Genomic DNA, 27,739 nt, shown 5'->3' with positions numbered 1-27,739 from the left:
ATCATCTTACATGATTAAAAATATTTGGCAAGCTTTTATGTGTTATGCCATGTGTCACCATCTCATGGTGCCACGTGTCACACTGCAAAATGACCAAAATGCCCCTGTGTCTTAATTTTGAGTTCTTAACCCAAAATAATTATTTTCTTCTTCTAATTAATTATATCAAATATAAATTAATTAATTAATCTCTATTAATTAATTTCTCATCAATTAAATTCATATTTAAATACTTTAAATATAAATTTAATTTATACTACACATCCAATAATCTAGATTTGGTTTCAAGTCATGCTAGGGACTTTGCAATTTTATTGCAAACCAAATCTATTTAATTAATCAATTAAACTCTTTAATTAATTAATTAAATCATATTTAAATAGGTGATAACTTGTGTATGTGTGTGACTTACTAGGCTCATCACTAATTGGCAATGAGACATGATATCAACTCTTAATATCATCAGAACTCTTTCTTACCATAAATGATTTCTCTAAATCATTTTATGAACCTCATAGACCATGGTTAACACCTAGCATAGCATGCCATGGCCACCCAATTAGTAATAAGATTTACCTTAAATGAACCTATAATCATATGTTACCATGCACTAGAATCTCTCTGTTACAAAATCCCAACTCAAGCTGGAGTCATGGTTTATGTCAAACTCCATTTGCTATGAATATTATGTTCTCTTTTAATTCCAGTTCTTGATTAAAAGATTTTTCTCATCAGAAACTCTTTTCTGAATAAATCTATCTGTCTGGCCAGAACTTGAAACATCAAGAACAATTAAATGAACATAGAATTTTATCTCTATTTACTTAGAGGAACAGATTCCATCTTGATCAACACCTACCTCCATATATAACTAGTGAGCCAACACATGCCCATATACCCATACATAGTACAAGTATGAAAGCAGATCAAACTCAAACTACCTATATACAAGATAATCGTGCTATCTCAGTCTAAAGATTATATGCATCGATATGATTTATGACAAAACATTGACAAGAGTAAACTCCATGTGCTTGTCATAAGCGCCACCGTTCGGCCTACTTATCATTTATAAGTGCCTATCATGTTTGTTATATGGCATGAGACTCACCATTCCATCTTATTTATATCTCATATAAATAACTTGGGAACAAACATGAATACAATCTTTCTGGATAAGTCATGTCCTTATTATGAAGTATCCTCAATTGTGAACCTATTTATGATACTTTGTGCTAGAAATATTGTCACTCATATTCTTAACAACTTAAGAATAATATTTCTAACAAAATATCAATGGACCTTTTCTATTACACATAAATATATTATGTAAACGGAAAAGTGGAAATGCCTTTTATTAATAAAATATCTACAAGATACATACTAAATGATATGCTCTAGGGCATACTACTAACACACAGTGTGGTAGTGAACAAAGTATACAAGGGTTGCCCATTAAGGATTCAGGGGTATGAATTCTTGGCAGACCTAATTGAGTTGCCTTTCCATGAGTTTGACGTGATATTGGGAATGGACTGGTTGTCACGTCATCAGGCAATAGTTGATTGCAAATTGAAGAGAATTTCTCTAAAAACTTCAGAGGGTAATGAGATCACAGTTGTGGGGGAAAGGACAGATTTCTTGTCCAATGTCATGTCAGCCACAGTTGCAAGAAGAATGATGAGAAAAGGCTGTGAAGCCTACCTAGCACATGTGGTGGATACTAGGCAGGCTAAGCCAAATCTGAGTGACATACCCACAGTAAAAGACTTCCCAGATGTGTTTCCTGAAGAGTTGCCTGGTTTGCCACCAGAAAGGGAAGTTGAATTTGCTATTGAGACACTGCCGGGTACAGCACCCATTTCCATTGCTCCTTATAGGATGGCACCCACTGAATTGAGGGAGTTGAAAACTCAGTTGTAAGAGTTGCTGGATAAGGGATTCATACACCCCAGTGTGTCACCATGGGGAGCTCCAGTGCTGTTTGTGAAAAAGAAGGATGGGACTTTGAGGCTATGCATTGATTACCGGCAGTTGAATAAAGTGACTGTGAAGAACAAATATCCGTTGCCTAGAATTGATGATCTGTTTGATCAGTTGAAGGGGGTAGGAGTATTTTCTAAGATTGATCTCAGATCAGGGTATCATCAGTTGAGGGTGAAGGATGTAGATGTGCCCAAGACTGCATTCAGGACCCGATACGGGCATTATGAGTTTCTGGTGATGCCCTTTGGCCTAACAAATGCACCAGCGGCATTTATGGACCTTATGAACCGTATCTTCCATCCATACCCCGATCGGTTCGTAGTGGTCTTTATTGATGATATTTTGGTGTATTCTAAGTCCAGGGAAGAACATGATGAGCATTTGAGGATTGTTCTGCAAACCCTGAGAGAAAAGGAATTGTATGCTAAGTTGTCCAAGTGTGACTTTGGCTGAATGAGATTGCATTCCTTGGACACATAGTGTCAGATGATGGGATTAGGGTGGATCCCAAGAAAATAGAAGCAGTGATGGAATGGAAGCCTCCCAGAAATACAATTGAGGTCAGAAGCTTCTTGGGGCTAGCTGGGTATTACAGAAGATTTGTGAAGGGATTTTCCCTAATAGCTGCTCCAATGACCAAGTTGTTACACAAGAATGTCAGATTTGACTGGAATGAGAAGTGTCAGACCAGTTTTGAGAAATTGAAGGCTATGTTCACAGAGGCACCAGATAACACACAAGGTCGTGAAAGGACTTTGTGGTCTACAATGATGCCTCTCATAATGGGTTAGGGTGTGTATTGATGCAAGAGGGGAAGGTGGTCGCTTATGCTTCCAGGCAGCTAAGGCCACATGAACAGAACTATCCTACCCATGATCTAGAACTTGCAGCAATTATCTTCGCACTGAAGATATGGAGGCATTACTTGTATGGTGAAAAGTGCTACATTTACACAGACCACAAGAGCCTGAAGTACTTGCCAACCCAGAAGGAGCTCAACCTTAGACAGAGGCGATGGATTGAGTTCCTGAAGGATTATGACTGTGTAATTGACTACCATCCTGGGAAGGCAAATGTTGTTGCTGATGCTTTGAGCAGAAAATCCATGACAGCTTTGAGATCATTGAATGCCCGTCTAACTTTAGTTCGAGATGGAGCTATTTTGGCTGAGTTGCAAGTGAGGCCAAACCTGCTACAGCAGATTTTAGATGGGCAAAAGGCAGATGAAAAGTTAATGGCTATTATGAGCAAGATCTCAGAGGGAAAAGCAACTGACTATGAGGTGAAAGCAGATGGGTGTTTGTATTACAAAGGAAGACTGTGTGTACCAGATGAGGGGGAATTGAAGACCAGTATTCTAAAAGAGGCACACACCAGTGTATATGCTATGCACCCAGGAAGTACAAAGATGTATCATGATCTGAAGCTTCAGTATTGGTGGCTTGGTATGAAGAGGGACATAGCTGACTATGTGACTAAATGCTTGACATGTCAGCAAGTCAAGGTAGAACATCAAGTTCCATCAGGTTTGCTACAGCCTATACGCATACCTAAAAGGAAATGGGATCGGGTCACCATGGATTTTATAAGTGGTCTACCTCTCGCTTAAGAAACATGATGCAAAGATGGGTGATAGTGGATGATTGACGGTCAAGACACTTTCTCGCGATTAGGACTGACTACTCACTGGAGAAGTTAGCAGAATTGTATATCAGTGAGATAGTTAGACTGCCTGGAATTCCACTTTCCATCATATCTGATCGAGACCCAAGGTTCACATCGAGATTTTGGAAGAAGTTGCATGAGTCCTTGGGTACACAACTCCACTTCAAAGATGCCTTTCCATCCTCGACGGATGGGCAATCAGAAAGAGTAATCCAGGTAAACAATTGAACCAATTGAATTAATACAAATATTGAACTGAAATGATAACAATAACATGAAATATATGTCAGGTCCTTGAGGATAAGCTGAGGAGTTGTGTCATTGAGTTTGATGGAAGTTGGGATAGATACCTCCCACTGGCAGAATTCGCATACAACAATAGCTACCAAGCTAGCATCCAAATGGCCCCATATGAAGCACTGTATGGGAGGAAATGTAGAACTCTAGTGTGCTGGACTGAATTGGTCGAAGACAAATTGGTAGGGCCAGACCTGGTGAAACAGACTAAGGAGAAAGTGAAACTAATCAAAGCCAACTTGAAGGTTGCCTCAGACAGACAGAAATCTTATGCCGACCTGAAGAGAAAAGAAATAGAATATGTGGTTGGCGACAAAGTGTTCCTCAAGGTGTCACCATGGAAGAAAGTGTTGAGGTTTGAAAGAAAAGGTAAGTTGAGCCCTAGGTTCATTGGCCCATATGAAGTCATCGAACGTGTGGGTCCAGTGGCCTATAGGCTAGTTTTACCACCAGAGCTGGACAAGATCCACAATGTGTTCCACGTGTCTATGCTCAGAAGATACCGCTCAGATCCTTCACATGTCATCTCCAGAGAAGAAATTGAAATACAACCGGATTTGACATATGAAGAAGAACCTCTACGGATCTTGGCTCGGGAAGTGAAAGAGTTGAGAAACAAGCAAATTCCATTGGTGAAAGTGATTTGGAGGCACCACAACACCGAGGAGGCAACTTGGGAAAGTGAAGAGACGATGAGGCAATAGTTCCCTCAACTGTTTGCATCAAGTAAATTTCGAGGACGAAATTTAAATTAGAGGGGAAGAGTTGTGACACCCTCCCTGTACCAACTCCGTACATTCTACTGTTCCGGTGACCGGTGTCGGTCCGGACAGCTAGAACGTCTGGAAAAATATTTAAACTAAAGTCAGGAACCATAATTAACTCAAATATTAATAAGAAAAATTTGGTAAAAATTTTAGAAATAAAATACAACCGAGTTAAACGAGCCGGTGCCCAAGCGATGGGTAACCAGAGGGAAGTTGCGGTTCTCGCAACGAGGAGCCCTAGACCCGAGGGAAAAATTATAAAATAATTTTTGGGACTCTAGAGAAGGACTACTGAGGTTCCCATGGCATTAGAATGCCAAGAAAATATCTAGAAAAAATTTTTCAATCCGTACAGACAATTTTGACCCGTTAAGCCAAACGGAGGGCATTTTGGTCATTTCGCTTTCAGAGGTGATTTTTGGCTGACTTGTCCAGTTGAGTAAATAATTAATATGACATAAAATATGAAGAAACATTACTAGAAATTAAATTGAAAATGAGTAGTGGAGGAAAGGAAAGAAAATGAGGAAAAAGCTTATTTATGACATCATGGTGATGTCATTAAGAAAATTTTGACCAATCACAATTAAGCCATCAATTGACTAACTAATAAAAAGACTAAATGAAGACTAAATAACCAAAAATTTCAGCAGCCACCCCCCCTTCCTCATGCAGCCGAAACCCTAGTCCCATAGCCACCCTCCATTAAAGCTTTTTCAAGCTTTAGATTTCCATCATTTCCACCATATTTCCCTAACCCCTTTCATTAAACCTTGACCATATCACTTGGGGAAGCTTTTAGCAGCCAATAAGAAGAAGGAAAGTGAAGTTTTGAGCTTGAGAAAAATCTCCCTACAAGAGGTTAGTGCATATATGTAGTTAAAACTCATTAATTCCATGATTGAGGCTTGTAATGGATGAGAAATTGTGAAATAAATGAAACAAATTCATGTGTCCACCAAAGAATTTGGCAGCCCTAATAGAGGAATGGTTTTGATTATTTTAATGGACTTAAAGTGAGCTAGAAATGGTGTTTAAGGTGTGAATATGCATGGATGTTGAGTTAGGGTGCTAATTGAGGTTTATGGGTAAATGGCATTGGACATTAGGGTTTTGAGAAGTAAAAAAAATTGACTTGGCTTATCAAACTGTTAAAGAACAATCTAATGGTCAATAAGTGACCATTTGAGGTATGTTGACCACAATTTGGACTGAAAAATGGTATGGCAAAGTCAAGGTGTAAGCTGCCCTAGGACAGCAGCAAATGGACTGAAATTTCAGTCCAATTACAAAGCCATAACTTTGGCTGTGTTAGTCCAATTGGTGTTTGGCCAATTGGACATGAAACTAGGCTTATAATGACATATTTTTGCTGAAGAAACCATGCCCAAAAGACCAAAGCAAGAGGACCAAAACTTGGCCCCAATCCGGATACCCTGCAACTGATTCTGCAGAATTGACCAAATGAACAGTAACTGTTCATTTGGCCATAACTCACTGTAGATATGGTCAATTGACCTGACATTTTTACAGAAACAAGTTAAGACATAGAAAAACAACTTTCATGAAGGAACCTACCCCAAAGTATGGCTAGAACCTAACCCAAATGGCAGTGGCAATCACTGTTCATGTTACTGTAGATATGGTAATTTCTGCAGATTGGCAATCCGGCCAGCTTGGGTTTTTGGGCCATATCTGGAGCTACAAAACTCCAAATGGAGTGATTCAAAAAAGGAAATTCAACTAGACAAAATAAGGAACAACTTTCATGTTTTCCATTTCTTCAAATTTCTACTGTAACAGTGTGTAATGGAGCAGTAAACTTAGGCTCCAAAACTGAAATTTTCTGCCCTCTTGGTTTTAAGTTAGAAATGGAAATGGCAATCAATTCCAACAAGTTTTAAATACAAAATGTGGTATGTTTGGGGTGTTAAAACCAATACACCTATTTTCTATCCAAAAGTCAACATCTTTGTTGACCAATGAGGTGAATAGTGACACCAAAACTTGAAATTCACAAATTGAAGAATTTAAAAGTTTCAAATGCCCTAGTATACCTAACAAGATTGGTTTGGATAGTTTGGCATGCCAATAGGGTTCGATTAGCGATCGCACATGGCAATATGCCATTCGTGATTTTATGGCTTTTAGCCATTCGACTTTGTATTGAGACTTGGCCTTGTGCACGATATTATTTACGCATTGTTAGTCGCTCATTGCACACCGGGAGATGCATATGTGACCGATGGTGTGACGGCCCGAGGTACTAGGTACCCAGTGCCAGTTTACCCGTTATCCAGTCCAGTCGTTTAGTGTAGGTTACTTGGGCAACCAAATGAATGAAAGTGAATAAAGTTACTGAATTAATGTATATATAACCATACTAAACAAATGAATCATACATATTCACTATGTAATTGTTTTCTTGCTATTTTCTTTTATTTTATTATTGCACCACTAAGCATTATTGCTTAGCGCGTTGCTTTTACCACGCGTAGGTACTGGAGATACAGATCGTGAGCCAGTGAGACCGCAGGTAGGTGAGTCCATGCTTGATTCTGCACAGTGTCCGTGTCACCTCGTCACCTGCAGTGCATTGGTAGGACACTAGATGTCATTTTGTCATTTTGTAATTAATTTTTATTTTCTCATATGTAGTTGGGATTTATGTAATGTATTTTGAGGTTCATGTAAATAATAAAGATTTATGGTTATGTATGGAAGTAATTTGAGTATTTAATTGTTGTTTATATATGAGAACCCTGAGAAAGGGATGTTTGAGAAATGAAAAGGTTGTTGAGACCTGAAATTGAAAAATTATTGAGATCTTGATATTGAGTTTAGTGATGATATTGGAGTTGAGAATGAATGAATTTGTTATTGGAAGTGTTTTTAATAGGTTCCGAAGAACTGTTTTCTCCATTTTTAGCCGGTACTCCGCTGAATTTTCTATAAAATTTTCGGAACCTCAAATAAATAAAAATTTTGCTAAATGGCTTAAATAAAGTATGTTTCATAAATTATATCCAAAAAGCATGATATAAATTAATTAAGGTATATTAGAGTGTGCAGGTACACCGTGTAGCATTACTTACTCGGGTATACTGTACACGGGTAAGGGGTGTCACAAAGAGAATGGTTTTTGAATAGTAAAGAATTATGATTTCAATTATGATTTATGTATAATTGATTTTGTTGGAATTTCCTTAAATGGGTAGTTATGATTTGATAAATTAAATTTCGTGATCAAAGTCATTTTACACAAATGATTCATATTATTGGCAATGAATATTTTGACTTTTCGAATTTGATGAATATCCAGATTTCCAAATTATTTGCTGTAATTTTTGTTAAGGTATATTGTACTACGTTTTAAATTATAGTTGTGCACCACTGAGTTCACCACTCAGCGATAGCTCTATCGCAGGTGAAAAAAGCATAGAGCAATTGAGTAAGCTTCTTTGAAGAGACATTTGGATCAGCTCCAGGTATATCATAGGTATACCCATGTACATAGGTTTTGATGTATACATGTAATACTATGTATGTAAATTATTTGAGCAGTTGTATAAAAACTCTTGTAAAACATTTTGGTATGTAATTAAATGTAAATTATTGTAAATGTAAATTTGAGATTTCATTTACTTGAATAGTTTTGTAATATAAATTTTGAGTCTTGTAATCAATGAAATGTTTCTTTATGATGAGATTAGTTTGAAAATGAATTGATTGTTTATTGAGAATTGAATTGTGAATTGAAATGAAGTTATTGGAGTTGTATTTGAGAAAACATATTGGGAGCATTTTCTTTTGTAGGATTGAAGAACTATTTTCTCAAAATACAGCCGGCACTTTGCCGAAATTTTGAAAAAATGTTATAACACCAGATTTTAATCAATGATTTAAATTTCATGAAAATTATTTTAAAATCCCTTGTAGTATATCTAATGGGTTATCGGTAGGTGAAGTACGGTAATTCATTAGGTGTACTACGGGATCATGTTACATCTTACAGAGGAGTAGCGTGTGACATGTTTTGTGGTATCAGAGCAATGGTTTTAAAGTAAATTTCGAACTGTGAATTAGAAAGGGGAAATTGAGTCCTCGTTTCATTAGACCATATGAGGTTCTAGAAAGAGTGGGTCCTTTTGGCATATCCGTTAGCATTACCTCCAGAACTAGAAAGGATACATAGTGTCTTCCATGTGTCCATGTTAAGGAGGTACAGATCTAACCCATCTCATGTACTATCAATTGAAGAGATTGAGGTAAATCCAGACCTCTCATATGAGGAAGAACCCATAGAAATTCTGGCTTATGAGGTGAAGCAGCTGAGGAATAAATAGATACACCTGGTTAAAGTGCTGTGGAACCATCATTTAGGCCAGGAAGCTACTTAGGAACGTGAAAAGGATATGAGGAGACAACACTCACAGCTGTTTAGAAACTGATGCCAGGTAAAATTTCAAGACGAAATTTATTTTAAGGGGGGGGGGGAGAATTGTAACACCCCTATGTTCAGTAGTACGTTCTACTGTTCCCGTGACCAGTGTTGTCCGAACAGTTAGGATGCCTAGAACTATACTTAAATATTAGTAAGGAGACATAAAATAATGAAATACAAGAAAAGAAAATACAAGAAAAACAAAGGAAAAATAATAACAATGAAATGTAACTAAGTTAAACGAGCCGAGAACCCTAGCGATAGGTGATCGCGCCGGGAAGTTACGGCGTGGACTGTTGACTAACCCTGGACCATGGGGAGCCCTAGAAAATATTTTTAAGACATAATTAAAGACCTATTGAAGCATAAATATTATTAGAAATATCAAAGAAAAATTAATTAATTAGTACCAAGAAAAGTGATAAATCGAGAAAACGACAAAATTCGGTGTTACCGAAAAATTGGGAATACAACCCGAACAGGGGCATTGTAGTCATTTGACACCCCGAGTTGTCTTTTGACCTAAATTTCCATTAAAAATACATGATATTACACTTCGAAAATGTCATGAAAAATTAAATTTTTGGTACATAGTTTAAATAGCAAAAATTGGGAGTTAAATGTGGGAATATGAAACCTTAGGGTAAATAAATATTAAATTTCTACTTAGTGCTCCACTCACCTCACTTAAGTGGACCACTACACATCTTTTGGGCTAAAATAACTCATCTTCTTCAACTTTGGACAGCCAACCGAAATGCACAAGCTCCATGCAACCATGAATCCCACCTCCATTCTACTTGATTCCTTCACAAAAATTGTTCTACACCACTTGGGCAGTAGATAGGCAGCAAGAAGATCAAGTTTTGGTGAGTGTTTGAAGAGTTTCAAAAGTCATAGGTTGAAGGGATGTTATGGGTTGTTGAATTGTGGAGGGATTTTTGGAGTTTGATGTTTTAAGGGAGATGTATATTTTTGGCAGCCATGGAAACTCCATAAGAACAGTTTATCCTTGCATGTAAATGGTAGATTAAAGTGTTGATGAAGTGTTTATTTGTGTAGGAATAAATTGGGTGATGTATACAAAATGTATGTGAATGTATATTTGATTTTGGAAGCTTGGAAGTTAATTGAGAGAGATGTATGAATCGGCAACTTGAAGTGTGAACCAAAATATGTTATTTCATGGTTTGGTTTATGGAATTATATGATTGAATTATGGTGCTTGTTATGGCAGCTTGTATATGTATATAAAGGTTTGAGTTTGGACATATAAATGAGCTAGGTTATGTGGTTAAATTATTTGTAATTTGAACTTGGAAAATTCTGGACTATAATGTGCATATTGAGTGTGGTTATAAGCTGCCAAAATGACCAAAAATGTTTTGTGAAATGTGGTTATGTTATGGTACAAAACTGAAATGGCATGAAGGAAGTGACTTGGTAAGTGTTGAATGTGTCCTTTGGTATGTAATGAAGAGTATATTACAGGGCAGTGTATATTTTGGCTTAGAACCTTAAGTGTGTGGCTCCAATTGGTATGAGACAAATTGAAGGTGAACCTAGGCACAAAAAATGCCAACTTTCATGAAGGAAGCTTACCAAAATTCTGCTTGGAAGGTAACTTGAAAAATGACCAAATCCGGATTAGTGCATTGAAAGCCTGAAAATTGACCATTTGGGCAGTAGTTAGTGTTTTGGCCATAACTCACTCAAAACAGGTCCAATTGACCTGAAATTTTTACCATGAATATTTAAGACATATATCTACAACTCTTATGAAGACACCAACACCTAGAAATGACCATAAGCAAGTCAAATAGCTTGCATCATTTCGGGTCCAAAAACTGGCCGAACCAAAAGTGACCTAAAAATGACCTAAAATGACCATTTTGATGCATTCTGACCAGCATTGGTAAATTGACCATAACTTGGTCTACATAACTCAGAATGACCTGAAATTTTGCCCCGCATGCAATAAGACATAGACCTACAAGTTTGTAGTTTTGACAAAAACCCAAAAACCGAGGGAACTAGGTCATCCGACTAGGTCAAATTAGTATACTGGGATCCGACAAATCACAATAAAATGCAACATACATGAGAATGAATTGGGTAACATGTACCAACACTAAAAGGCTATCAAATGTGACATATTGGTAACATTAAGACCTAACTCACCTAGACTGCATCGAGGGTCAGCATCTTAGGTTGACTAAGGTAATAATAGAATTCAATAAATTAAGTATTAAGCCTTATTGTTAGAAACAGTTTAAATGAGTACTGAAACACTTCAAATTGTGTGTTTCAGTTAGCAAAGACTCAGGGAAGGGGAAGGAAACACTGAGTCAGAGCCAAGAGACAGTTATCAGAGGTTCGTGCGTAACTAGTTTTTAACCGATTTTGTTTTGAATATTTCATATGATTAAATGACATATTTTTCTTATGTATTATGTTTAACAAGCATTGGATTTAATTCAATGATTATTGAAATTGTTATAGTATGTATGAATTTAGCTTTGTGAAATGGTATTTCCATAAGTATTAAGCATTGTTGTGAATTGAATAAATTATGTTTTGGAAAATTGTGATAGAACATGTTTGGAATTGTGATGGGCAATTTGCATGGAAAAATGCAAATTTATGATTTGAATTGTGATGAGCATAAAAATTATTGGATATTGGAATTGACTTTGAATCAAATTGTATTGTGATTTATGCTCACTAAAAGGATTTTGATATTGTTTTATATGTCACTATAGATGCTTGACTAGGTTATTACCTGTCTCTCTCATTTGTTGAGAAGACAATGGAGTTAGTTGTGTTTTGATTACCATGGTACATGCACAGGCATAGATTCTCCTCTTATTAGAGGTTAGATCTAAGTTTTATGTTATGGCCCTTGTAGAAGATTCATTATTGTGATGTGTACTGTGCACGATGATTCGACCACCCCGACCATAGGGAGTTAGAATCCGATTTGACCTCCCCGACCATAAGGAGTTAGAATCACCCCGAAGATGGCCCTTTTGGATTAGTCTTGCATAGTTAGTGAGATACATAATGGTTTTTGAGATACAGAATGGTTTTTGAGATACAAAAGGTTTTTGAATAGTAAAGAATTGTGATTTCAATTATGATTTATGTATAATTGATTTTGTTGGAATTACCTTAAATGGATAGTTATGATTTGATAAATTAAATTTCATGATCAAAGTCATTTTATGCAAATGATTCATATTATTGGCAATAAATATTTTGAGTTTTGGAATTTGATGAATATCCAGATTTCCAAATTATTTGCTGTAATTTTTTTTAAGGTATATTGTACTATGTTTTAAATTATAGTTGTGCACCACTAGTTCAATACTCAGCGATAGCTTTGTATGCTGTCGCAGGTGAAAAAAGCATAGAGCAATTGAGTAAGCTTCTTTGAAGAGACATTTGAATCAGCTCCAGGTATATCATAGGTATACCCATGTACATAGTTTTTGATGTATGCATGTAATAATATGTATGTAAATTATTTGCGCAGTTGTATAAAAACTCTTGTAAAACATTTTGGTATGTAATTAAATGTAAATTATTGTAAATGTAAATTTGAGATTTTATTTACTTGAATAGTTTTGTAATATAAATTTTGAGTCTTGTAATCAATGAAATATTTCTTTATGATGAGATTAGTTTGAAAATGAATTGATTGTTTATGGAGAATTGAATTGTGAATTGAAATGAAGTTATTGGAGTTGTATTTGAGAAAACATATTGGGAGCATTTTCTTTTGCAGGATTGAAAAACTGTTTTCTCAAAATACAGCCGAAACTTTGCCAAAATTTTGAAAAAATTTTACAACACCAGATTTTAATCGACGATTTAAATTTCACGAAAATTGTTTTAAAATCCCTTGTAGTATATCTAATGGGTTATCGGTAGGCGAAGTACTATAATTCATTAGGTGTACTACGGGATCATGTTACATCTTGCAGGGGAGTAGGGTGTGACAAGTACTGCATATGGCTTCATGCCATGCTATGTTTTATAGCCTCACATGTCATTCTTTGATATAATAACCTTTGGCTATTTTGATTGAGTTTATTATACTTGGGTTTCATGCCTAATAATTATTTCAGCTTATTAGTTGTTCTATTGCACACCGGGAGACATAATGTGACCGATGGTGTGATGGCCTAAGGTACTTGGTACCCAGTGCCAGTTTACCCATTTATCCAATCCAGTCGACTCGTATACGTTACTCTGGCAATTAAAATAAATCTTGCCAAATTTTAATCAAATAATACTACAATAATTGCCAGAAACTCAGTCCACATAAAATGTCAGCATACATTTTGCATATCCATTTTATTTTAGTTATTTTATTTTATATTGGCACCACTAAGCAGAATTGCTTAGCGCGTCGCTTTTGCCACGCGCAGGTACTAGAGACATAGCTGGGGAGTCCAGCAGACCTCAGACCGGGTGATTTGTCAGATCTGCACAGAGTCCATAGTCACCTCATATCTGCACTGCACTTGGTAGGATATTAGGATTTTGGGTTGTATTTTGTACTTTTCATTTTGTACTAGTTTTGATTATAATTACAAACTCATGAAATCATAAATATATGAAATTTCATGTTAATGTAATTATCAGTATATTTTGTTGAAAAATAAAATGTTGAGGAGTTATTCATGAAATTAATTCAAATTGTGATGTGAACAAAAAAAAATTTGAAATTTGTGTTGAGATTTGGATATTGAGTTGATATGGATGCGTACTGGAGTTCTGGATCTGAGAATCATATTGGAATTGTTTTTTTTTTAACAGGTTCGAAAGAATTGTTTTCCAATTTTCTATAAAAATATATGAAAAATTCAGATTAATCAAATTGTAAATAAATGATATAATTGGTAAATTTTGCACTTGGTGAATAACAAATAAATAAATTAAGGAGGGTAAATTGTTATGAAATAAGATATGGTGCTCCGGCACACTAGGTGGCATATCTTGCTCGGCTACACTGTAGACGGATAAGGGTTGTCACAATGGCTCTGTGCCATTTTGTACTTTATGGCTTTTATTGCCATTTTGTGATTTATGCTTTTGGCCATTTTGTTATTCTTTGACATACACGGCTTTATGCCCAATTGATATTATGGCTTTTTAGCCATTCTGTTGCACACCTGGCAGACACTATGTGACCGATGGTATGACAGCCCAAGGTACTTGATGCCCAGTGCCAGTTTACCCATTTATCCAGTCCAGTCAATTTTCATAGGTTGCTTGGGCAATTAAAATAAGTCCTAAAAATTTACAGCTAAATAATGAATATAAAAACCATTAAATTAAATATATTATAAATAGTTATAAAAAATGCAGTCTTTGTGGAATAATAGCATAATTTCTTTAGTTTTAATTATTTAGTTTATCTTTATATTATATTTGTACTACTAAGCATTATGCTTAGCGCATTACTTTTTGCCACGCATAGATACTGGACACCAGGAAAGAGAGGCCAATAGACCATAGATTGGGATTTTTAGGAGTCTAGATTTGCACTTGAGTCCAGTGTCACCATCCTCTGCGGTGCATTCTGGTAGGACCACTAGGTTATATCAGTGTATTTTGTATTTTGCAGTTAGACATTAATTATGTCATGTAAATTATGAACTCATGTAGTTATTTGTAAATTACATAAATTAATGAAATTTGGATATTTTATTTATGAAATTGAGCATTATTATATTTATGTATGGAATGAATGAAATTAGGAGTTTGAAATATTGATATGAAGTTTTAAATTGTGAAAAATTTATATTCTTGAGATTATTATTGAGATTTTATACAGGTGGGAAATCGTCAAATTGTGAATCAATTAGGGGAAACTCCGTAAGTTTCTCCGATTGATTAATTGAACTTAAATAAACAAAATTAAATGTAATTACTAAGAAATGTAATAAGACAAGATAAGATGCTTCGACACAGAGTGTGACATACTTTGCTCTGCTACACTGTTGACAGGTAAAGGGTGTTACACAATCTATTGATAAAGCAAGATTAAAACTATAACAAGGTTAAGGTGTGAAATCTAAAATTCCATAATTATTCACATAATTAGAATTCTACTTAAGATTCCAAATTTACTTTCCTTCTCAACAGTTATTCGTTTTAGTTTAAAATTTACTCGCTTACAACTTTTGATAGTTTAAATAGTTAGGATTGCTATGTAGTTTATACTTATACCTATAACTCCTCATGGGAATGATACTCTACTTATCATTTTATTACTTGTTAGCGATCCATGCACTTGCGATGGTTGTAAAACCAGGCAAACAAGTGTCAATAATCATAGAAAATGATGAAAAATTAAGGGAAATATTAGGCCCAAAATTTTATTGTCCTGCAAATTATAGATAGAAGACACCCTAATTTTGAATAGCCATAAATTTCTCACTTCAAAACCATTTTGCATGATTCTTGAGGATAAATCATTATAATTTCATCAATAATGTAAATATAATTTTTATATAATTTTAAAAGAAACAGAAATACAAGAAAAACCAATAAACATGCAGACAGAAAATGTCACACCCTATTCCTCCATAAGATGTAACATGATCCAGTAGTACACCTAATGAATTACCGTACTTCGCCTATTGGTAACCCATTAAATATACTACAAGGGATTTTAACTCAATTTTTGTGAAATTTAAATCATCAATAAAAATCTGGTGTTATAAAATTTTTTTCAAAATTTCGGCAGAGTGCTGGCTGTATTTTGAGAAAACATTTTTTCAAACCTGAAAAGGAAAACACTCCCAATATGTTTTCTCAAATATAACTCAAATAAACTTCATTTCATCTCATAATTCAATTTCAATATTCAAATCATTTCATTTTCAAACCAACCTCATCATAGAAGAAACATTTCATTGATTACAAGACTCAAAAATTAATATTACAAAACTATACAAGTAAATGAAATCTCAAATTTACAATACAATAATTTACATTTAATTACATATCAAATATTTTACAAGAGTTTTTATACAACTGCTCAAATAATTTATATGCATATTATTACATGCATACATCAAACTTATGTACATGGGTATACCTATAATATACCTAGAGCTGATCTGAATGTGTCTTCAAAGAAGCTTACTCAACTGCTCTATGCACTTTTTACCTGTGACAGCATACAAAGCTATCGCTGAGTGGTGAACTCAGCGGTGCACAATTATAATTTAAAATCTAATACCATATATATGCTGACAGAATTATAACAAATAATTTGAAAATCTTAAACTTCATAAAAATTCCAAAGGTCAAAATAGTCGTTGCCAATATTATAATCATTTGTTAAAATAACCTTAATCAAGAATTTCAATTTGTCAAATCACAATTGAACAATTAAAGTAATTCCAGCAATTTGTGGAAATAAATATTAATTTCAATAAAATTAAGTATGCATATATCCCATTTGAAATCAAAATTCTTTACTACTCAAAAGCCATTCTTTATCTCACTAACTATGCAAGACTAATCCGAAAGGGCCATCTTCGGGGTGATTCTAACTCCCTGTGGTCGGGGAGCTCGAATCGGATTCTAACTCCCTAGGGTCGTGGAGGTCGAATCATCGTGCACAGTACGCATTACAATAATGAAACTTCCGAAAGGGCCATAACAAATAAGAACTTAGATCTAACCTCTAATAAGAGGAGAATCTAAGCCTGTGCACGTACCATGGTAATCAAAACAAAGCTAACTCCATTGTCTCCTCAACATATGAGAGAGATGGGTAATAACCTAGTCAAGCATCTATAGTGAGATATAAAACAATATCATAATTCTCTTTATCCTTTTTGTGAGCATAAATCACAACACAATTCGATTCAAAGTCAATTTCAATATCCAATAATTTTTTATACTCATCACAATTGAAAACATATTCTATCAAAATTTTTCAAAACATAATTTATTCAATCCACAACAATGCTTAATACTTGTTAAAATACCATTTCACAAAGTTAAATTCATACATACTATAACAATTTCAATAATCATTGAATAAAATCCAATACTTGATAAACATAATACAGAAGGAAAATACGTCATTTAGTCATATGAAATTTTCAAAACAAAATCAATTAAAAACTAGTTGTGCACAAACCTCTGATGAGTCACCTCTTGGCCTAGACTCAGTGGGTCTTTTCCTTTCCCAGTGTCTTTTTTAACTGAAACACACAATTTAAAGTATTTCAGTACTCATTTAAATTATTTCTAATAATAAAGTTCAATAATTAAATTTTATTGATACTATTCCTTTCATTAATCAACCTATATTGTTGACCTTTAAAGCACACTAGGTGAATTAGTTTTAATGTCACTAATATGTTCCATTTTTCATTCCTCACATGTTGACATATGTTGCCAATTTCATTTCAAAGCTTTTTGCATTTTCTTATAATTATTTAAATTTCATGGCCAAAGTTTACTGTCTATTGGACCAAGCTACAGTGTAAATTTAATAGATTTCTCTTCATTAAATTGTTTCTCATTATATCTTCTTTAATTTCCTTTTTGAATCACATCATTTGGAGTTGTATAGCTCAAGTTATGGTCAATTAACCATAACTAGGTCAAATCTAAATTTTAGTTTCCTTTTTAGGCATTTTCTGTTCTGATTTTACTAATTTATTTGAACTATTTGTAATCACATTAAGGTCTAGCATTCTTCATAAGTATTATTTCTCTATGTCTTCGGGATAACCAAAAATTTTGCTTACCATTTTTCAAGTCTTATAGAATTCTTTATAGACAAATTGTTAACTTGGACTCAAAGGTCCTATATTGGCATGGTCCTCAATTAGGTCAATGGATTTGACCTTAAATTCTGACCTTATACATTTATAATTTGACGAAGTTGTTTAAAACAAAGTTTTAGGTCTCTTTCTTAGCTTTCCAGATTGGTATGGCTCATTTAAATTAAACACTTCTGATGGGAGATATGCTTATTTGAATTTTCTAGATTTTATGGTCAATTATGCTAATTCCAGATTTAGTGTGCCAAATTAATCAACTTAATTGACATAGTTCCCTTGATTTCTTGGTTTTGGTCAAATTACAAATATTGTAGATTTATGTCTTATTGAAATTTTGGGACTGATTTCATGTCATTTGGAGTTCTATGGACCAAGTTATGGTCCTTTTACTATTGCTGGTCAAGTTGCACTTATATTGCAAAGTTTAGGTCATTTTTAGGCCAAAGTCAATTCGGCCAGTTTTTGTAACCCAAATTGTGCAAGCATTTTGATTTGGTTATGGTCATTTCTAGGTTTTGTTGTCTTCATAAGAGTTGTAGCTCTATGTCTAAACTTTCTTTGGTATAAATTTCAGGTCATTTGGACCTATTTTGAGTGAGTTATGGCCAAAATACTGACTACTATTCATATGATCAAAATTCTGGGTTTTCATGTCATGCAATTCCGGATTTGGTCATTCTTTAGGTCAATTCTAGGCAGAATTTGGACAAGCTCTCTACATGAAAGTTGGTCTATATTGAGTCTAGTTTTACCTCCAATTGCCCTTAAACCGATTGGGATCACACAATTATGGTTATAGCCCCAAATGCATACTGCCCTTAAACATGTTGCTTAAACACTTATCAATTGCACATTCACCTAGTTATAAGTCCTTTTCTCATACCCAATTTTGAATTGGTATTAAACCACAACCACTCAACACATCACATTATGGTCAATTTGGGTAGAATATACAAACCCTCAATACCCTAATTACAATTTAAAATTACAAAGTTCAAATTCAATAATTTACATACATAAACATACCTAATTACCACTGTCACACCCTACCCCTCTGTAAGGCATAACATGATCCCGTAGTATACCTAATGAATTTTCAACTTCGTCTACTGATAACCCATTAAATACACTACAAGGGATTTTAAAACTTTTCTTACTTCATTTTACAGTTGTGAGCACTATTTACAGGTGTTAAAAATTTTTTGTGAACTGACTTGAAACAGTTAAACATTTAGACTATTAGTAATTTCTGTAAAAATTTTGGCAGAGTGCCATCTGTATTTTGTATAAAACAGTTCTTCAGAAAACCTGTAAAAAGCACTTCAATATATTTCCAAATCTCCACTTCAACAGTTAAACAACACAATTTCTTTTTCAACTCAAATCCACAACAATTTTTCAAAGACTGAGATAAAACAAAGATAATACAATTTTTACAAGTCAAAATAACTCATAATTTACTTTACAACTTCAATATACAATTTTGATTTACAACTGCTCAAAACCATGAATAATATGTACATACAGTGGTCATACATTACAGTACAAAATACAAAATGTAGTATACTCAATATACCCGATGATCTCTCGCTGAATGCACTAGCAGCCTAGTCTCACGCTCGTCTGTCTGCCTCACTGCGACAACAATGAAAAGCTATCGCTGAGACAATGTCTCAGTGGTGCACAACATTAACAAATACAACTTTAAATCAATTTTCATAAATCATATAAATGATGGATACATAAAACCGAAGTTAAATTCGAGACAATGAATGTCATAAGGAATTTAACACAATATCACATTAAATCTCAGTAATCAAAACATAGTTAAATTCAAAAGACAGCGAATGCCAATAAGAATTTAAACTGCAATTCACAATATCACAATAAATCTAAATAGTCAAAACATGGTTAAATTCAAAAGACAGTGATTGTCAATAAGAATTTAAACTCCATTTCACAAATTATCAAATCGCATAATAACACAATTTAGTCGAATAATTTAAGAATACAGTGTTGCCAATTCATTCACAACTTAAGTCATGACACAAAATTTCCGATCAATGCCGCGTTGTACCCCACGACAAAGCAATCACAACCCCACTAATCGAAATCAATGAGGAAGGGAGCTAGCTATATAATGAGTACTCATCCGATCACCTTAACTGGTAAACCAGAGAGGGAGAAAAATAAACGATCACGACTCCATAAATGGAGAAGGAAAATAAACGATCATAACCCCATAAATGGAGAAGGAATGATACGATATTGTAATGCTAAGTGTGAACACAAAATCAATTCCAAACATTTTATTCAAATGATTCGTGAGAATCCAATAAATTTCCAAAGTCATAATTTCATTCACAAAATGGCAACACAATTCATAAGTAACTTCAATTTTCACAAATCACACTAAATAATTTTTTCCACAGTTTCAAACCATTTACAATGCTTTTCAAGCAATAAGTATCCATTCAAACACATTTCCATAATTAAAAACAATAATATACAAATAGTCATAATTTATTTCAATTGAAAAATTCAAAAGAAATAACTGTTGTGCACAAACCTCTGATAACTGTCTCCTGGCCTTGACTCAGTGTTTCCTTCCCTTTCCCTGAGTCTTTGCTAACTGAGAAACACAATTTGAAGTGTTTCAGTACTCATTTAAACTGTCTCTAACAATAATGCTCGATAATTAATTCACTGAATTCTATTATTTGCTTAGTCAACCAAATATGTCGACCCCCAATGCATTCTAGGTAAATTAGGTTTTAATGTTATTATATGTCACATTCGATAGCATTTTAGGGTTGGTACATGTTACCAAGTTCATTTCCGTGTATACTGCATTTTCTTGCAATTTGCTGGATTCCGGGATACTAGTTTGACCTAGCAGGATGACCTAGTTCCCTCAGTTTTTGGGTTTCGGTCAAAACTACAAACTTGTAGATCTATGTCTTATGAAACGAGGGGCAAAATTTTAGGTCATTCTGAGTTATGTAGACCAAGTTATGGTCATTTTACTATTGCTGGTCAAATTGCACCAAAATTGGTCACTTTAGGTCATTTTAGGTTCGGCCAGTTTTTGCACCTGAACTTGTGCAAGCTGTTTGACTTGCTTATGGTCATTTATGGGCTCTGGTATCTTCATAATACTTGTAGATATGGGTCTTAAATATTCATGGTCAAAATTTCAGGTCAATTGGACCGGTTTTGGGTGAGTTATGGCCTAAATACTAACTGCTGCCCAAATGATCAATTTTCAGGCCTTATTTGCACTTAATCCGGATTTGGTCATTTTTCAAGCTACCTTGCAAGCAGAATTTTGGCAAGCTTCCTTCATGAAAGTTGGCACATTTTGTGCCTAGTTTCACCTCCAATTGGTCTCATACCAATTGGAGCCACACACTTAAAGTTATAGGCCTAAAACATAAACTGCCTTATTGCATTTCTTTCATACACATCAAGTATCACTTTTAACACTTACCAAACTTAACATTCAAGCCAATTCTGGTTGTACCATGACCTAAACATAATTCACAACACATTATAGGTCATTTTGGCAGTTTACAATTACATTCAATGTGCACCATAAAGTGCAGAATTTATCAACTCATTTACAACAATTTAAGCATCTAACCATAACACTTTTTTCATGTCCAAATTCACACCATCATATGTACACTCAAACTGCCCTAACATCCAACACAATCCAACATTAATATACCATAAACCAAGCATGAATTCCAGCATTCTTCAAGAGTTAACAACCTACAGCAATGGTGCCTTTACATTCCATAAATTTCCAAGCTTCAAATTTCAATTCACATTTACATATACTAAGTATACATCACCCAAACAATTTCCTACACAATATACATTTAATCAATCATTTAATTCACCATTTATAAGCAAAAATAAACTGTCTTTAAAGTGTTTCCATGGCTGCCAAAAGTACACATCCCCATTCAACATCAAACCTCAAAAATTTCTCCATAAATCAAACACCCATAACATTCTTACAAACTTTAATTAAACAATAATAAAAAACACAAACTTACCACTTTGGAAATTCTTCAAAACCTCACCAAAACTTCTTAAAATTGCTATCAAACTCTTCCTTGTGATGTGGGGATAAACTTTAATGAAGCAACCTTGGTGTTTGGAGGTGGAATGGAGGAGATGTGGGAGCTTGAATCAAATGTGACAATGGAGGATTTGGGAGCTCTTCACTATGGCAATGGTGGTTTTGAAGGTTGAAGATGAAGTGTGAGTGGAGTAATCTGCCCACTTAATGCATATTATTATCCTTAGTGGTCCACTCACATAATTGATAATTACTCCATTTACCCCCCATTTTTGCTATTTACATTAGGTACCCCTAAATTAATTTTTCATTATGTTTTCCAAGTGTAATATTATTTATTTTTAATGGAAATTTAGGTCAAAAGACAACTCGGGATGTCAAATGATCACAATGCCTCTGTTCGTGTTGCATTCCCGATTTTTCGGTAACACCGAGTTTTGTCCGTATTTTGATTTCTCACTTTTTTTTGTACTAATTATTTAATTTTTATTTGATATTTCTAATGATATTTATACTTCAATAAATATTTATTTGAGTCCTAAAAATATTTTCCAGGGTTCCCCGCAGTCTAGGGCTAGTCAACGGTCCACGCCGTGACTTCCCGGTGCGGTCACCCATCGCTAGGATTCTCGGCTCGCTTAACTTGATTGCATTTCTTTACTATTATTTTTCTTGTATTTTCTTTTCTTGTATTTCATTATTTTATGTCTCCTCACTCATATTAAAGTGTAGTTCTAGGCATCCTAGCTGTCCGGACAACATTGGTCACCGGAACAGTAGAACACACTACCGAACTTAGGGGTGTTACAATTCTCCCCCCCTTTAAAAAAATTTCGTCCAGGAAATTTTACCCAATAGCCATCTTACAATAGTCATACGTTTATTTTCTCCTTTCTATATGATCGTATAATCTTATTTTCCTCAAATTTGTATAAGACTTTTAACAATCTAATACAACGTTTAATTTGTTTGGATAACACCAATCTCCTCTTACTATTGTGCTGTCTACTATTTCGGTTCATGTTCCTTTTTGAATGACCCTTGAGGTCATGTTTGAATCATTTATCTAGTCATTGATCCTCTAACCATTCTAGTCCATAGTCTTCCTCACGTTTGTAACACTTCTTTGTTATATCTGAACCAACTGTTCGAATTTTTACTTCCATAACTCTTTTTATCTGTCACTATTCTATAACTTACTTCCTTTTGTACTGAACTATAACCTTTCGATATTCTAACTTTTGAGTTTTAGATCCCTAAGTAGGATTTTCAAACTTATTCCTAACAATTAAATTCTGTCCTGGCATAACTATACCAAAACAGATGCCGTTGGCAACTATTCTCATCTAGGTGTACTATCGGGTAGTACATAGCTTTACACAATAATGTCAAGTTAGTACTGTAATCTGCAGCTTACAGTATAAACATCAAGAACATTTCATAGTTACTACAATACATCCCAATAGATCAAACTTTCCTATCCTTTATCCTTTTCGAATTCACTGATATCCGAACTTATTCTGATTACAATATCCATTAGCAATTACTAACAGTAACATCCTTGCCCTAATCTAGAGAAATTCCATTACTGCATCTTACTTTTACATCCTCTTGCCTTACATTAAGTAGGCTCGCCAATTAGCTTTATAATTTATGGTGTGTCAGAAAATACTTTTCGTCGATAAACTCTTCCAAAACTAATTTCACTTATTATCACAATCCTTATCTTAAAGGACTATCTCTATACATTTTATTAACCCTGACCTCCTGTCCTAACGGACTTGTTACTAGCACCTCAAAGTCCATTTTTGTACATGGAACAGCAATGCAATCAAGGATGCTAGCACTCACATAAGAATGGGTAGAACCCGGATTAAATAACACAAACACATCTTGGTTAAAAGTTAAGAAGGTACCAACTATAACATCAGATGTCTCGGCCTCTTCTCTCTGTCTCAATGCATAGACTCTGACTGGAGCACTGTCTTGTTCTGACTGTTTCACAGTGCCTTGGCTGCCTACTGGGCTACCTCTACCCCTGCCTCTACCTCTGTTGGGTGGTTGTGAACTTCTAGTGACAGGGCTCTGAACTGACCCTTCTGCAGTAGTAGGAGGTGGTCCAACTCTGCGACTACTGGTGCAGTCCTTGGCAAAGTGTCCTGTACCTCCACAGTTATAACAGGCTCCAATAGCCTTATAGCATATCCCACCATGATATCTTCCACAAGTTTCACATTAGCGGGAAAGGTAGGAACCTCTAGTATTCTACTGACCAGATAGAGGAGGTTTCTGTCCTGAATGTCTTCCCCTACTAGACTTCTTGCCACCTCTGTTGTGTTCCCCATGATTCTTCCTCTTTCCAGTAGGACCACTAGAACTCTGTTCTACTGATTTTCCCTCTTTCTCTGTCTTCTCTAATTTCTTTTTCTCAGATGCAGCTTCAGACTCAATTCTTTCTAACTCTAGGGCTTGAGAAACAAGTTCAGAGAAGTTAGTGTGTTTAAATCCGACCACTTGTAATCTGATACTGGGCTTCAAGCCAGTTTCAAACCTCTTGCATCTCTCCCTGCTGGTAGAAAGTAAACTCACTGCATAATGGCTAAGACGGGAAAATTCTCTTTCATACTCAGCCACTGATCTGCCCCCCTGTTTCAGACTTAGGAACTCTTGTAGCTTTTGGTCTACATAAGCATCGGGGACATATTTTTGTCTGAATTCTGTGAGAAAGTCATTCCATGTTAGCACTGCAGGTTCTACCAGACTGTGGGGAATGGTTTTCCACCAGTCATAAGCATCCCCCTATAGCAAAGATATTGAGTATTCAAATCTGAGCTCCTCTGTGCAGTGCAGTTTCTTGAATACCCTATCCATCCTCTCTAACCACTGTTCTGCCTCTAGAGGATCTATTGTCTCCTTGAACTCTGTAGCCCCATATTTCATCAATTTGTCATACTGCCTAGTAAGAGACTGTGGTTGTACCACTGGTGTCTGTATTGGGACTTGAGTAGGCACATTACCAGCCATTTGTTGGAACATTGCAGCCATCTGCTGAGCGAGCAGGAGGCGTAGTGCTGCGGGGTTGGTCTTTGTTGAACCACTGACATTGTGTAGGGCTAGGGCATCCCCTTGCGCCTCAGCCTCTATAGATTGATCGACTGAACGATCATCCTCTTCCATAGTCAATGCGAGGATTTTAGATCTCCTGAACAAATAACACATGGAGATTTCCTCCCGTTAATGCATATTTATAATGTAATGTACTGTATGTATCAAACAATGATAATAAGCAGTTGTACTATGAAGAAAGAATATTCAAGTAACAGGTGAAAACAGAATTTAAAAACTTTGCTCTGATACCACTAAAACATGTCACACCCTACCCCTTTGTAAGGCATAATATGATTCCGTAGTATACCTAATGAATTACCAACTTCGTCTACTGATAACCCATTAAATACACTACAAGGGATTTTAAAACTTTTCTTACTTCATTTTACAGTGGTGAGCACTATTTACAGGTGTTAAAAACTTTTTGTGAACTGACTTGAAACAGTTAACACATTTAGACTATTAGTAATTTCTGAAAAAATTTTGGCAGAGTGCCATCTGTATTTTGGATAAAACAGTTCTTCAGAAAACCTGTAAAAAGCACTTCAATATATTTCCAAATCTCCACTTCAACAGTTAAACAACACAATTTCTTTTTCAACTCAAATCCACAATAATTTTTCGAAGATTGAGATAAAAGAAAGATAATACAATTTTTACAAGTCAAAATAACTCATAATTTACTTTACAATTTTAATGTACAATTTTGATTTACAACTGCTCAAAACCATGAACAATATGTACATACAGTGGTCATACATTACAGTACAAAATGCAAAATGTGGTATACTCAATATACCCGATGATCTCTCGCTGAATGCACTAGCAGCCTAGTCTGCTGCCCTGTCCGTCTGTCTACCTACGACAGCAATGAAAAGCTATCACTGAGACAATATCTCAGTGGTGCACAACATTAACAAATACAACTTTAAATCAATTTTCATAAATCATATAAATGATGGATACATAAAACCATAGTTAAATTCAAGACAATGAATGTCATAAGGAATTTAACACAATATCACATTAAATCTCAGTAATCAAAACATAGTTAAATTCAAAAGACAGTGAATGTCAATAAGAATTTAAACTCCAATTCACAATATCACAATAAATCTTAATAGTCAAAACATGGTTAAATTCAAAACACAGTGAATGTCAATAAGAATTTAAACTCCATTTCACAAATTATCAAATCGCATAATAACACAATTTAGTCGAATAATTTAAGAATACAGTGTTGCCAATTCATTCACAACTTAAGTCATGTCACAAAATTTCTGATCAATGCCGCGTTGTGCACGACGACAAAGTAATCACAACCCCACTAATCGAAATCAATGAGGAAGGGAGCTAGCTATATAATGAGTACTCATCCGATCACCTCAACTGGTAAACCAGAGAGGGAGAAAAATAAATGATCACGACTCCATAAATGGAGAAGGAAAATAAACGATCATAATCCCATAAATGGAGAAGGAATGATACGATACTGTCATGCTAAGTGTGAACACAAAATCAATTCCAAACATTTTATTCAAATGATTCGTGAGAATCCAATAAATTTCCAAAGTCATAATTTCATTCACAAAATGGCAACACAATTCATAAGTAACTTCAATTTTCACAAATCACACTAAATAATTTTTTCCACAGTTTCAAACCATTTACAATGCTTTTCAAGCAATAAGTATCCATTCAAACACATTTCCATAATTGAAAACAATAATATACAAATAGTCATAATTTATTTCAATTGAAAAATTCAAAAGAAATAACTGTTGTGCACAAACCTCGATAATCGTCTCTGGCCTTGACTCAGTGTTTCCTTCCCTTTCCCTGAGTCTTTGCTAATTGAGAAACACAATTTGAAGTGTTTCAGTACTCATTTAAACTGTCTCTAATGATAATGCTTGATAATTAATTCACTTAATTCTATTATTTACTTAGTCAACCTAATATGTCGACCCTCGATGCATTCTAGGAAAATTAGGTTTTAATGTTATTATTATGTCACATTCGATAGTATTTTAGGGTTGGTACATGTTACCAAGTTCATTTCCGTGTATACTGCATTTTCTTGCAATTTGCTGGATTCCGGGATACTATTTGACCTAGCCGGACGACCTAGTTTTCTCGGTTTTTGGGTTTTGGTCAAAACTACAAACTTGTAGATCTATGTCTTATGGAATGCGGGGCAAAATTTTAGGTCATTCTGAGTTATGTAGACCAATTTATGGTCATTTTACTATTGCTGGTCAAATTGCACCAAAATTGGTCACTTTAGGTCATTTTAGGTTTGGCTAGTTTTTGCACCCGAACTTGTGCAAGCTGTTTGACTTGCTTATGGTCATTTCTGGGCTTTGGTATCTTCATAATACTTGTAGATATGGGTCTTAAATTTTCATGGAAAAAATTTCAGGTCAATTGGACCTGTTTTGAGTGAGTTATGGCCTAAACACTAACTGCTGTCCAAATGGTCAATTTTCAGGCCTTATTTGCACTTAATCCGGATTTGGTCATTTTTCAAGCTACCTTGCAACTAGAATTTTGGCAAGCT

Source organism: Hevea brasiliensis, chromosome 1 (assembly GCF_030052815.1).
Source record: "Hevea brasiliensis isolate MT/VB/25A 57/8 chromosome 1, ASM3005281v1, whole genome shotgun sequence".
NCBI lineage: Eukaryota > Viridiplantae > Streptophyta > Magnoliopsida > Malpighiales > Euphorbiaceae > Hevea > Hevea brasiliensis.
The sequence above is the reverse complement of the archived record's forward strand: the minus strand, read 5'-3'. Positions refer to the sequence as shown.